The following is a 12,521-nucleotide window of genomic DNA, read 5'->3' on the forward strand; positions in this document are numbered from 1 at the left end:
GGTTGGGGGTTTTATAGTTAAAGCTATGGTTTTGCCAGTAGTGATGTATGGATGTGAGAGCTGGACCATAAAGAAGGCTGATCGCCGAAGAATTGATGCTTTTGAATTGTGGTGCTCGAGGAGACTCTTGAGAGTCCCATGGACTGCAAGAAGATCAAACCTATCCATTCTGAAGGAAATCAGCCCTGAGTGCTCACTGGAAGGACAGGTCCTGAGGCTCCAATACTTTGGCCGCCTCATGAGAAGAGAAGACTCCCTGGAAAAGCCCCTGATGTTGGGAAAGATTGAGTGCAGAAGGAGAAGGGGACGACAGAGGATGAGATGGTTGGACAGTGTTCTCGAAGCTACCAGCATGAGTTTGACCAAACTGTGGGAGGCAGTGGAAGACAGGAGTGCCTGGCGTTCTCTGATCCATGGGGTCACGAAGAGTCGGACACGACTAAACAACTAAACAACAACAACTTTATTTCATTTTTAAGATAATTCATTTGGAAAGTCCACCATGTCTATTGAGCTTCACTGTTCATTACTAGTAAAAATTTATTACCAGGTCATAATCTATGTTGCAACTCTTTCCGCCTCTTTGACCTCATGCTCAGTGCTTCACATACTTCTCATTCTCTATAGGGAGATTGTTATATTCTTACCTGCTTATTCCTCTGTTGTAATAAAATACTACCTTTGATAATGATACAGTAGATCCTGTTGGTCAAGAAGAGAGTTTACTCAGTTTGTGTTCACTCCCTGCCACATGATGGTTGTGTTGTATCCCTTATCAATCCTTTTTATGGGTGTCTTTATAACAATTTATGGGAAGATGCACTGTATTTAATGATCTATAAAAAAGGACACTGTGAAGGTAAATGGTTCTCAAAATATGCTTACTTGAGAAGTTTGAATTCCAGTTTTGCAGAAGGAATCTCTGCCGGAATAATCAGCATTTGTTGCTATTTGTTATATGCCAGGGCTACTGCTATTTCAAACTTAGAGAAGGACAAGGGCATTGACATTTCTTTTGTCAACCTAGAATGGGACTGCAGTACATTCAGATTACTATTGCCCTGGTTTAAGGGTCTTTTTCTATCCGGAGAAAATGGAGTGGAAGAACCTATTCTTATGGCAAAAAGTTTAGTGGTTTCTGGCTCATGCTACAAAGGTCACTGGATTCATGTTTGGTGAGATTCTCTTGAATATGTTTTGTGGTGCTTCGGATCAACAAACATTCCTTCTGAATGGTCTGCATTTAATCCTTTGACTGTAGCTATATATTGCTATAGCTCTTGCACAGCAGAATTCATTTGGTTTTATATTTAGCATTGTTATTTCATACACAAGAGAAAGATGTCTATATTCCTGAATACTGAGAATTTGGCGTATCGGGACTCTGTGGCCTTTCAGGTGGAACTAGTAGAGGGTACCACACATGGCCAGGCAAGCAGAAAAAGCAGACAGGCAGCTTGGAAGGTGGAAATATTGATAGCAAGGCCAGCAGAGAAGCTATTCAGTCTGTTCCTGTGAGAAGAGTTGTTCAGTCGAAGGAAGCCATCCAGAATCAGCAGCTTTATATGGCCCACAGGGACCCTACTGGCCTTTTCTATTACCTGATCCCTGCTGTGCTGGAAGCTAAAATTTTTACTCTCTGGCCCTTTGCAAAGGTTGCACTGTAGTGCAGCCAAGCCCAGACCAGCAATTTTTTTTCTTGCTTGCAGTCATGGTGGTGTGTTGGTTCTCCTGCCGATGAGTTATCATAGAATCATATTGCTAGGGACCCCAGTGGTCATTTGGTCCAACCCCCTGCAATGCAGGAATCTCAGCTAAAGCATCAGTGACAGATGGCCATTGAACCTCTGCTTAAAAACCTCCAAGGAAGGAGAGTCCACAACATCTCATGGGAGACTCTTCCACTGTCAAACAGTTGCCAGTTCCAGGACTTCTGGTGGGACACTTCTTGCTTTAGTTTCCCTGTTTCCTGACTATTCAGATTCAGGTAATCCATATGTCTTTAATGAAGAGTAGATGCATGATTTGGGGCTTCTGATTTTACACCCTCTCTACGAACTGCCTCACCTGTTGAGATCAGCTTGAGGAAAACATTCACTGTATTTAAGTCCCTATTCAAAGAGGGAAATTAAGGATCTTCTCCTATATGACTCCAGCTCTTTGCAACTCCTTCCCAATAGTGGATGATAGATTACCAGTATTATTTACACCGGATAGCTGAATTTTAGCTGCCTGTTTTTGTATTTGGTTCCATTATAGTTATGATTATGATTTCAATTTGTATATATGTTTGTATCATTGCACACTGCCTGAATATCAGACACTACAGGGGATTCCAAGTGCTTTTGCAGGGTTTGGTTTCCTTAGAATGAAGGTCAGCACAGACTGTGGTTTCTTTAGGATATATGGTTTTATTTACAGATATATACAACCTGAGCAGAGGATGGAGGGGCTTACAGCATTAACACCTCAAAATACCTTGCTTCTTCATTAGCCACAGCTTGGGATTCAGCACAGAACAAGCATGTCCCTGTGTATCCAGCTTCCAGCTCTGCTTACACACACATCTCTCTGGCTTTTGTTCTTCTACTTGGTATTTAGGTGGGGCAAGGAGGAGGCCCACACATTTGTTCTATGGCACAGAGCAACTACCTTGCATCTGCTAATTGTGGTACTTATCTAGTCATCCAAAGCCATTGCCTAAACCAGGCTTCCTCAACCTCAGCCCTCCAGATGTTTTGAGACTACAATTCCCAGCATCCCTTACCACTGGTGCTGCTAGCTAGGGATCATGGGAGTTGTAGGCCAAAAACATCTGGAGGGCCGAGTTTGGGGATGCCTGACCTAAACAAAGGAACTGATTTGGTAAACTTGCTCTCATACATTCTACCCCCACAGATACAGGATCCCCCAAATTGGAAGGGGCTCAGGACATCATCCAGACTTACCCTTTAAATTCATAACAATATCTCAAGATTTCATGTAAGGTATAGTTGATTTTTTAGAAGAGTGAAATCCAATGGCATATGAGTGAACCTCTGCTTGGGCAATGGGAATTTGTCTTGCCAATTGCACCAATTTATGTCTTGCCAAATGCAAGGTGGTTCTTTGAAAATGAGATTCAGAAGCAATACAAAACACAAGTGAGTGAGAAGATTAAATATTTTATTCTAAACAGCAAGCAATATATACATACCAAGCAAGCGCTTCAATCTGCCACTTGGAAGCCCTCGAGAAGCAGCAAAGTGACTCCCCCAGTTAGCCTTAGTTTGCACGCCCCGCAGCCGATCAGTCCGTGCACCAGCTTCTGAAAACTCTGCCCAAAACCATCCAATTTATAGATAACTAGCCTGTGTGGGTTGCCCAACTGGCTATTTGCAGATCATTCATTACTGGCTATGTGCAGATTATTCATTAGCCACCACCTCCCAATGCCTCCCTTTCTCAAACAATGTCCAACATCAAAGAAGGGTACCCAGCACTATCACTGCCTTCCAACTGATTAGGGCATTAAAAGCGGTTCTTCATGCCATCGAAGAATTTAAGAACAAGGGGAAGGAGAAGGAACAGAGGCAGGAAGGGTAACCATGTCAGATCACTAACTCCTCAAAATACAATTTATCTTCTGGATAGATTGCCCCTACAGATTTCTCTTTGGGCAGTATACCTTGGCCCAGTATACCTGAAGGAGCGTCTCCACCCCCATCGTTCTGCCCGGACACAGCTCCAGCGCCGAGGGCCTGCTGGTGGTTCCCTCATTGCGAGAAGCAAAGCTACAGGGAACCAGGCAGAGGGCCTTCTCGGTAGTGGTGCCCGCCCTGTGGAACGCCCTCCCATCAGATGTCAAAGAGATGAACAACTACCTGACATTCAGAAGACATCTTAAGGCAGCCCTGTTCAGGGAAGTTTTAAATGTGTGACATCTTAGTGTATTTTTTGTCTTTGTGGAAGCCGCCCAGAGTGGCTGGGGAAACCCAGCCAGATGGGCGGGGTACAAATGATAATTTATTATTAATATTATTTGATCCCCCCCCTCCCTTTGGCCTCTGAACCTCCTGTGCCCTCATCCCTCCAGAGAAGAATTAAGCCACATGTGTGGGCTGTAGGGTGGAGGACCAACACCACTGGCTATATATATTCTATCAAAAGTAAGATATTGCCAGATCCCCTTGATGGTAAGGTGCCAGTCCCTTGCAAGACTCCCTTGCATTAGCAACATACATTCCCGCCTGCACCTGCATATGTTTTGTATTCTGAGAAGTGGCCCTGTATCCAAGCATTTCCAAGGACACTTGGATGAAAAGTCTGTCTGCATTTTATAATGTCATCAGTATATTCTGCAAGAATTTGTCAGTAAATATTTTTCTTCTCTGCACCCACCTCAGGGGAAAATAATAAAAGAAATAATGGTCTGATGCTGTCTTACTCATATTTCATTTGATGGGACACAACAACATGCCATGGTGAATTTCTGAAATATGCATATATATTGGTGGAACCTAAGTATCACACACTTCAGGGCTCATTGAAGTGTCAGGAGGATGGCTCATTTTGTGGGGGACAAAATTGATTTTGAAATCATAGTTGTGACAGATTTGATTTTAAAGGTCGAACACAGAGAAACTAAATAAAGAAATAAGAAGAAACCATAAGCATCTGAAATTGCACTGTGAATACTTAAATCTTCCCCAAGGGTACTTTGCCCAACCTTCATCAGAGCAGTGACAATCTCTGTTTTCTTACCTTTCTACCTTAATAGGAAGGCAAAGTGGTTTATAACAAAACATAAAACAGCCAGAATAAAATTCTCGCATGAGCTAAAATAAGAGACAGCCAGCATAAAACAGCAGAATCATATACATGTATATGCACCAAAGGCCTGGTTTTTTTAAAAAAAGTGTGTGCATATCTCTCATCTAAAAGAAAACAGAGGTGGTGCCAATAAATATCCCAGGAGGGTGCTCCATAATTAGATGTTACTTCAGAATAGGCTTTATCCCCTAATTTCAAAAAAACAGGAGGCTCATCAAGACTATGGTGGACCTGTATGCATATGATCTGTGGAGACCTTGCCCATCATCAGTGAGAGTGTGGCTACCAGGCAGATGCAAAAATTCCCTTTTCACAAGGCTGATTTGCTTCATTTTTGCTGTTTTAACAACAGATTGGATGTTAGGCATGTTACCTTTTAAGGGAGAAATTTTGGAGAAAATAGCATGTAAGTAACCACAGCTGTTTCCCTTTCACTAGTCTTGGACTGTAGCCATAAATCAGGGCTGGGAGACCTGTTGCCTTCCTTATTTTGTTGGAATCCAACTCCAGTTATCTCTGACCACTGGCCATGCTGACTTCAGTTGATGGGAGTTGGAGTCCACAGCTTCCCCCATTCCTGTCGTAAGCTATTATACTCAGGGGAGCTTACAAAGCACCTGGAGGATTTCCATGACAGCAGTTACTGGAGGAAAGCAATGCTGCGTACATATTAAAGGTAAAGGGACCCCTGACCATTAGGTTCAGTCGTGACCAACTCTGGAGTTGCGGTGTTCATCTCGCTTTATTGGCCGAGGGAGCCGGCGTACAGCTTCCAGGTCATGTGGCCAGCATGACTAAGCCGTTTCTAGCGAACCAAAGCAGCGCACGGAAGCGCCGTTTACCTTCCCGCCAGAGTGGTACCTATTTATCTACTTGCACTTTGACATGCTTTCGAACTGCTAGGTTGGCAGGAGCTGGGACCGAGCAACGGGAGCTCACCCCGTCACGGGAATTCGAACCGCCAACCTTCTGATCGGCAAGTTCTAGGCTCTGTGGTTTAACCCACAGCGCCACCCGCGTGTTGCGTACATATTACCAGCTTATAATACAGTGAGATCGTTATTTTTATTGGAGGAACACTTATAAAAACACAGTATTTCATAAGAAACAATAGAACAAATCCAAGAGAGATATGGATATATAACTAATGTGTGTATGCCGCTTTCCAAACCAACGATGGGAGTACGCTGGATGCAGAGTAAATTTGATTGTGTACATAGCCTGAGTGTATGTAACTCTGGCATGAGGCCCTGATTCCTTCCCATTCCAACTCATTTATTTCCTCCCTGCAGAAGCTACAAGGGTTTTGCATTGCAAACGTAAAGACTTTCAATGAAAGAAACAAATATATCAGATTTGGATTTGTTAGCTCCAAGGTATTTTGTGAAAGACAGTGAATTCTATAGAGGTTCTGAGGCGATTTGTGTGACTGACCCGAGTCCATTGCCAACCTTTCAGCCTTACAGGCATGAGAGGCCAGAGCCATTTCTTGTTAATCAACCCTTCACGTTAGATTATCGCCTTGGCATCAGGGGCGGGGAGGGTATCTTCATCTTTCATTTAGTTAAGAAACCTGAGCCTGTAAATTGCTAGCAGTTGGTGACCTGTCGAGTTCTCACCCTTCTGTGTCAAGTTAACAAGGGCTTTCATGCTTGGCTTCGAAGGGAATGGGCACCACACCAGGTTGTTAAATGAAACACCACACCATCCTCTGAGACATTGTTGTTCCAATTACTGCACTTATACAAGGACACGGTCAGTCAATAAAAAAGGGTTGCTTCTGAGAGGAAAGGAAGATTGGATTTTGTTCCAATTGTGCCATCATCCAAAGCAAATGTGAACTTCTAATGTGATGCTAACGAAGTACGTATCACAAATGGTAAGGGATGCGAAAAGAAGACGGCTTTCATACCTACAAGTGACGACTGAGCATAAACAATATTTAATTTCTAATTTTTAAAGTAACTTTTTATGGGGGTTTTATAAACAAGTATCGTAAGAATAATAAAGGATACAAAGAAATAGGCCCAATCTGGGGAAGACCTGAGCAAAATGTTGTGGTCTATTTCTGTATCTGCTTATATGAATATTCCTTTATGTTAAGAACAGCAACGAATCTTGCAAATAGAAAGCTAGATGTCATGGAGAAGGATTCTAGCCTAACGTTGCCCAACATGTTACATCTTTGCGTGAATGCAGGGATGTATTTATGCTTATAGGAGCTTTCTTTCATGTTAACCCCTAGTTATAGACATGGTACAGTTCAAACCTTGGTGAGAACTAATCCCAAACCTTGTATCTTTTTAGACACTAAAAGAGAACATACCATATCATTTTGTGGTTTCACTGTTGTAATGCACTCCTACCTACAAATCCTCTAACTTAGCCTACCCCATCCTTGTACTCTCCAGATGTTTTAGACTACAACTCCCATCAGCCAATGCAAGGGGATGACCAAAGTTGCAGTTCTACAGCATAAGGAAGGCACCAAGCCCTGTTATTGTGCAGTATGCTTTTGTTGGAAACATCCCCAAAGTCTTCCCTTCCTAGACAACTAAAATTATCTGCAGATGAAATCATGGTCTTAACTACTATTCCTGGCATCTGATGGCTCTGTGATCTGTTGAAGAGCCTTTCAGCCTGATGAGCTTCCACACATTTGTTGTTGTTTGAATTTTCCACTCATGAATATCTTAATGCAGTTGTCAGTACCATTGCACTGCCTTGGTTACATAATAAATATTGCAACTGAAATGCCAAAGAATTCATGAAACTTGTTTAGACATGAACATTAGAAACTCATGGAAACAGGAAATCTATGCTTTGATATCATGAACAGATCTGAGGAAGTCAGTGAGACCGTTCAGATGTGAGTTTATGGTCAGAGATCTGTGGAGATTGCTTCAATCAGAAAACTGTGGTCCTATTTTTTTTCTTCTTCTCTCGAGCCTTCCTTGCTGTCAGGGAAAAACTTCTGTTGGTTCAGAAGATGATCCCATTTAGAGCAGCAGTGAACAGCAGAGAGAGTTCTAGTTGTATATCAGTGAATAATTTGAAATAAATTGGCAAGGTTTTCTGAATCATTATTTAACAATTGGAGCAACACAAAGGCTCCAGTGAACCTTGGCTACAGACCATGGCTTTTTTGGAGTAAAACAAATCACAACTGGTTTGTGCATAATGCTGAGCCAGGAATCATGATTTGCTTCTCCCAAATACTAATGAAGTAGATGAGAGTAGCACATTTGTGGTTTTGATTAATTGATCGGTGATTGATTGGCTTTTTATTTTATTTTTTAAATATATACCACTTCACAGTAACAAAACCTCTAAGCAGTTTGTAAGAAATCTTAAAATTATCAATGAAAACAATTTAAAATGATTAAAAACAAGCAGTCAAACTCTTTATTGTGGTCAAAGTCATTGAAGACCAGTATTTTTTTTTTAAAAAAAGCAACTTTGCCCCAATGTAGAAAATAATACCAAGCAAAGCAAAATATAGAAACATAACAATAAAATTACTAGCAATTGTATCATGCTATAGAATGCCAGGTATAGAAAGCAAAATTATAAGTTTGCTAAGTAGTCGTTGGAGAGTTTTACATGCAGCTGTACAATATTTAGCCACCCTGGAAGAAATGGATGCATTCTGAGCTAAAAGGGATTGGGGGGGGGGGACAACCCCATAAGATTCAGCCAATCTTCCTGGGAATTTCTGTAAAGGGTTCAATAAAAATCTTATGTATGTCAGGATAAAAGAAACCAAATGTAAGAACACGAGTAAGCAATCCTACCTCTCCAGATGCTTAGGAACATTTGTGTTGATGATAGGAGTTTAAAAACATCTCAACATAATTAAAATCATTATGATCATTTATTAGATTTATATACCACTATTTATCCAAAGATATCAGGGTGGTGTGCAACATTAAGAACATAATTTATGGAACATAATAATAAGAACATAATGCACAGCATAATAATACAAAGCATAATGAAATAATCATAACGGTTGCTCCCCCAACACACACACATTTAATAGACCATAGATTATGATTGTCATTGCCCCATTCAGAACAACAAAATTGAAAATCTACACCAGACATTCAGAAACCAACAAGCCTGCTATCCCTGCTATCCCAGCCTGTTAGTCCCCTAAAAACTCTGATACCCCATAATTAAATACAATATACTCCCTTAGAGACTACCTTACACTGCGTTTAAAACCAAAATCACATTTGAATAGAAACTGTTTGTCAGGCGGCTAGTCCTAGTCTTTATAACCTTGTACCTTCGTCCAGAAGGCAGAAGCTGAAAGAGATCATTTCCGGGGTGTGCACTATCCTGCACTATCTCTGCAGCTTTCTTACGGCACCTGGAAACATAGATTTGATCCAAGGTGGGAAGAGTGCACCCAATAATTCTCTCCGCAGTCTTTACAACCCTGGACAGCATTGTTTTTTCCCTGACTGTGCAGCTCCCAAACCACACACAGAGACCATAAGCTAATACACTCTGAACAATACAATGGTAAAATGCCATCATATATAATGTCCAAAGGCCTGAGTTAAGAGGAATGTTTTCGACCAGTGCCTAAAGACATGTAATGTAAACACCAGGTGAGCCTCTCTGGGGAGGGGCTTGCCTAAACAAAAATGCCTTAAGCAGGCACTGAAAAAAGTACAGTCAAGGGAGTTCCAAAATGTAGGTGCTGCCACGCCAAAAGAATGAGTTCTTACAAATGTGGAATGGGTATTATGTGGCACCCTTGATGGTGAAAGTTGTGTAGAAACCTACACGGTAAGCAACTGCTGTATTTTTCGCTCTATAAGACGCACCAGACCATAAGACGCACCTAGCTTTGGGAGGAGGAAAACAAGAAAAAAATATTCTGAATCTCAGAAGCCAGAACAGCAAGAGGGATCTCTGTGCAATGAAAGCAGCAATCCCTCTTGCTGTTCTGGCTTCTGGGATAGCTGCGCAGCTTGCATTCACTCCATAAGATGCACACACATTTCCCCTTACTTTTTAGGAGGGAAAAAGTGAGTCTTATAGAGCAAAAAATACGGTAACTTTGGTTTGCTGTCACACAAACTGAGCCAGAGAGTCTCCTTCCCCAAGGTAGGCTGCTGAACCAAAGAAAACCCCAGAGTAGATGTTGATTGTGCCCTGTAGGTTGGCATAAGGACTGCACAGCTCCAGGAGCCTTCAGAAATAAAATCAATAGCATTTTGAGACAGCAGCAGCAGCAACAATGGTTGAACAATATCACAATTGGCAAACCTGCTGAATTTTCAGATTTCATCATGAAACTCTAAATTTGTGACAAATCAGCTCAGTGCTAACAACACCTTCTGTTTAAAATGTTGCTGATCCATCCACAATAGTCTCTGTGGTTCTGAATAGGGGCACTCAGGGGCAACTTTCAATGCTTCTATATATCTTCAAATAAAAAAAATTCATCAATAGGTGAACAGCTACAGTTCTTACATCCTGATTTGGCCATCAAACGTTATATTCCAAATGCCTCTCAAGACTTCACACTTCTGAATGAGACACTCTCTTACTTGGTTAGCAGATAGGAACAACACCAGCTATCATAATTGGGATTCAGATTTACTGCCTCTGTTTGTATTGAAAGACCACCATTAGTGTTGGGTTTCTGGACAGTTATGCCATATCGCGCCGTTTCCAAGTGAGGTTTATTATCCGTCCATCTGTTTATACATGTAACTATTGATCCATTCAGACAACTTTGCAGCAACCTGGATTTTGAAGAAGTACTTGGGTAGGTTTGCTGTCAATACTTTTGCCTTCCACTCTTGCCTTCAGTTAATTAGAAACGACTAGTTGGAACACTTGTCCTTGACTACTGAAGGAAGAGTTCATTTTGCTGTTGGCATAAGATTTTCCTTTCATTTGATAAATGTTTACTGTCATGGCTCAGTAAGATGAGCTACAGTCTGCTAGTTTTGGCAGTTTATGCTTAGCTTGTCCTCCCACATTATAGCTCCATTTATTTCATTTGCTTTCATTAATCTTTTTTTTGGGCAATTCCCTGGCTAGCTGTATGGCCTTTGCTCATGACAATCAGGGGATTAATTGCATGTAAGCTGCTGCGATAATTTTTTGAGAGTTGTAAGTTTCTGCAGGGATGTTTGCTGTGGGAACTCACATGGGTTCTCAAAACTTCTTTCTGTGAATGGCAAGGAAAAAAATAGGTATGTAAAAGGAGAATTTCCTGGATGCCAAGATCCAGGTTTGGGGCAAGTACTCTTTGGCGAGAAAACTCCAGCAGAGATTTAATTATTATTTTTTAAATATAGCAAAGTAAAGCATGGAAATATAGGTTGTTAGGCCTTTAAAGTATGCTTTTCTAAGTTCCTTCCAATTACTTTCTTCCCCTAGCACAGAAAAAGGCCACATGTTAGGCAAGTTAAAAAATGGTTTACTCACAAATTTTCCAAAAGCTAGGTTCATATGCTTTTCCATACATCAGTCAGAAAATTCAGGCAGTAAAACTCGGCTTAGTTACAGTGGTGAAAGTTCCTCAATTATTGGTATAGGAACACAAAAATGGCTTGTAAGAGCCATGCGGTTTGAGCTTGGAGCAACCAGCTCAAACCTCTTTGCATGCTGAGCTTCTCAGGTAGACTGAAGGGGAACTATAGGCTTGAGATGAGGGGGAGTGACCTAGCTAAGAGTAGCAAGACAATTTATTCTATGTCATTAGCACCTTCATGCATTAATTAAACTTAATCATGTTGGTTATATGAGGCTGGTTATCCCACACTATCCTCACATCCTAGTACAACGATCCCATTCTCATCTGTGTCTGTGGATATTCCATGTTTACTACTGGTATTTCCCATTGCACAATTGCAATGTTCTCCAGCACTGTAACAAGTAGTAATACTTGTCATTTATATTATGCTTTCAAGGGTTTAGTCTTTCATGTGCATTATATCAGTAATCTTCACAACACTCTTGCTAATAGCAAACTTTAGTAGTGAATGGAAAAAGGGAGACCATGAGAAGCACAAGGACAGCATTATATAGCTTGGGAAGACCCAAATATTGTAAAAGTACAAACAAATCTTTTTTCTTTTCTTTTTTAAGGTAGCAAAACCCCACAGAAAAACAGCCCAAAGAGAATTTAGCCACCTCAGGAGCTAGGGAAAGTTGAGCAACAGCTGGGGAAAGGGGTGAAACAGTGCAAACTGGTCTGCTTAATTTCCTTACTTAAACCAGAGGTCACCAACCATTTGGGTTTCAGTGGGCACATTTGGAATTTTGGTCTAAAAAATCGCATTATTCTTGTGTGTTAATTTTTTATGTATTTATTTATCTGAGTTGATTTTAGCCTGCCCTTCATTAAATTCAACCTCAGAGTGTGGTACAATGGAATACATACAATGCATGAAATATAATAAAACCACACTGTGTCTAAAACTAATATACGTAACTTTAGAATATTTTAATATATAAACTGTTTTATATATTAAAAACAAGCATTTTTCTTTTCTTTCAAAGGAGGAATAATCAATAACAGAATGACTTGTGCTTAGTATTAAGAACAGCAGCAATACCTCTCCACTAAGTATCTTCTTTTGAGTGTCAGTCTTGATGAATAGCCATGTAGAAGTGTTTTATGAAGTGACCATCTCCCCTGGAGTTGTCACTGAATTTCACCTGAAGTGACATTTTGA

General features: G+C 40.9%; 1 protein-coding gene across 2 annotated transcripts in view; it reads left to right on the forward strand.

Annotated features, from left to right (window-relative positions):
* The window catches only part of LINGO2 (leucine rich repeat and Ig domain containing 2), a 539,936-nt gene that overhangs the window by 155,829 nt on the left and 371,586 nt on the right, over window positions 1–12,521 (forward strand). The gene's annotated exons all lie outside the window — the stretch shown is intronic.

The sequence above is a fragment of the Podarcis bocagei genome (genome assembly GCF_964188305.1).
Source record: "Podarcis bocagei genome assembly, chromosome: 17".
Taxonomy (NCBI): domain Eukaryota; kingdom Metazoa; phylum Chordata; class Lepidosauria; order Squamata; family Lacertidae; genus Podarcis; species Podarcis bocagei.